Source organism: Musa acuminata, unplaced genomic scaffold (assembly GCF_036884655.1).
Source record: "Musa acuminata AAA Group cultivar baxijiao unplaced genomic scaffold, Cavendish_Baxijiao_AAA HiC_scaffold_411, whole genome shotgun sequence".
Lineage (NCBI taxonomy): Eukaryota > Viridiplantae > Streptophyta > Magnoliopsida > Zingiberales > Musaceae > Musa > Musa acuminata.
In genome coordinates, this window is record NW_027020659.1 from 60001 (window position 1) to 62500 (window position 2500).

Sequence of the window (2500 nt, forward strand, 5' to 3'; positions counted from 1 at the left end):
GGAGCAAAACGTCAGCCATCTCAGCACCTTGGAACCCCCCGGGTGGCACAGGGCTGGATGGGGCTTTCGTATAGCAGGGACGGTGCTGCCTCACGCTTCGCTCGCTGTTCGCCGCTCGCCGCTCGCTCGCGCAACCTAAAATGGCCAGTTTTGGCCCGTTTTTGGGCTGTTTTGGCCTGTTTTTGGTCCGTTCTTGCGTGGCACGGCGACCGTCGTGAGCGGAGCAAAACGTCAGCCATCTCAGCACCCTGGAACCCCCCGGGTGGCACAGGGCTGGATGGGGCTTTCGTATAGCAGGGACGGTGCTGCCTCTCGCTTCGCTCGCTGTTCGCCGCTCACCGCTCGCTCGCTCAGCCAAAAATGGCCAGTTTTGGCCCGTTTTTGGGCTGTTTTGGCCTGTTTTTGGTCCGTTCTTGCATGGCGCGGTGACCGTCGTGAGCGGAGCAAAACGTCAGCCATCTCAGCACCCTGGAACCCCCCGGGTGGCACAGGGCTGGATGGGGCTTTCGTATAGCAGGGACGGTGCTGCCTCACGCTTCGCTCGCTGTTCGCCGCTCGCCGCTCGCTCGCGCAGCCAAAAATGACCAGTTTTGGCCCGTTTTTGGGCTGTTTTGGCCTGTTTATGGTCCGTTCTTGCGTGGTGCGGTGACCGTCGTGAGCGGAGCAAAACGTCAGCCATCTCAGCACCCTGGAACCCCCCGGGTGGCACAGGGCTGGATGGGGCTTTCGTATATAGCAGGGACGGTGCTGCCTCTCGCTTCGCTCGCTGTCCGCCGCTCGCCGCTCGCTCGCGCAGCCAAAAATGGCCAGTTTTGGCCCGTTTTTGGGCCGTTTTGGCCAGTTTTTGGCCTGTTCTTGCATTGCGCGGTGACCGTCGAGAGCGGAGCAAAACGTCAGCCATCTCAGCACCCTGGAACCCCCCGGGTGGCACAGGGCTGGATGGGGCTTTCGTATAGCAGGGACGGTGCTGCCTCTCGCTTCGCTCGCTGTCCGCCGCTCGCCGCTCGCTCGTGCAGCCAAAAATGGCCAGTTTTGGCCCGTTTTTGGGCCGTTTTGGCCAGTTTTTGGCCTGTTCTTGCATTGCGCGGTGACCGTCGAGAGCGGAGCAAAACGTCAGCCATCTCAGCACCCTGGAACCCCCCGGGTGGCACAGGGCTGGATGGGGCTTTCGTATAGCAGGGACGGTGCTGCCTCTCGCTTCGCTCGCTGTCCGCCGCTCGCCGCTCGCTCGTGCAGCCAAAAATGGCCAGTTTTGGCCCGTTTTTGGGCCGTTTTGGCCAGTTTTTGGCCTGTTCTTGCATTGCGCGGTGACCGTCGAGAGCGGAGCAAAACGTCAGCCATCTCAGCACCCTGGAACCCCCCGGGTGGCACAGGGCTGGATGGGGCTTTCGTATAGCAGGGACGGTGCTGCCTCTCGCTTCGCTCGCTGTCCGCCGCTCGCCGCTCGCTCGTGCAGCCAAAAATGGCCAGTTTTGGCCCGTTTTTGGGCCGTTTTGGCCAGTTTTTGGCCTGTTCTTGCATTGCGCGGTGACCGTCGAGAGCGGAGCAAAACGTCAGCCATCTCAGCACCCTGGAACCCCCCGGGTGGCACAGGGCTGGATGGGGCTTTCGTATAGCAGGGACGGTGCTGCCTCTCGCTTCGCTCGCTGTCCGCCGCTCGCCGCTCGCTCGTGCAGCCAAAAATGGCCAGTTTTGGCCCGTTTTTGGGCCGTTTTGGCCAGTTTTTGGCCTGTTCTTGCATTGCGCGGTGACCGTCGAGAGCGGAGCAAAACGTCAGCCATCTCAGCACCCTGGAACCCCCCGGGTGGCACAGGGCTGGATGGGGCTTTCGTATAGCAGGGACGGTGCTGCCTCTCGCTTCGCTCGCTGTCCGCCGCTCGCCGCTCGCTCGCGCAGCCAAAAATGGCCAGTTTTGGCCCGTTTTTGGGCCGTTTTGGCCAGTTTTTGGCCTGTTCTTGCATTGCGCGGTGACCGTCGAGAGCGGAGCAAAACGTCAGCCATCTCAGCACCCTGGAACCCCCCGGGTGGCACAGGGCTGGATGGGGCTTTCGTATAGCAGGGACGGTGCTGCCTCTCGCTTCGCTCGCTGTCCGCCGCTCGCCGCTCGCGCAGCCAAAAATGGCCAGTTTTGGCCCGTTTTTGGGCCGTTTTGGCCAGTTTTTGGCCTGTTCTTGCATTGCGCGGTGACCGTCGAGAGCGGAGCAAAACGTCAGCCATCTCAGCACCCTGGAACCCCCCGGGTGGCACAGGGCTGGATGGGGCTTTCGTATAGCAGGGACGGTGCTGCCTCTCGCTTCGCTCGCTGTTCGCCGCTCGCCGCTCGCTCGCGCAGCCAAAAATGGCCAGTTTTGGCCCGTTTTTGGGCTGTTTTGGCCAGTTTTTGGCCTGTTCTTGCGTGGTGCGGTGACCGTCGTGAGCGGAGCAAAACGTCAGCCATCTCAGCACCCTGGAACCCCCCGGGTGGCACAGGGCTGGATGGGGCTTTCGTATAGCAGGGACG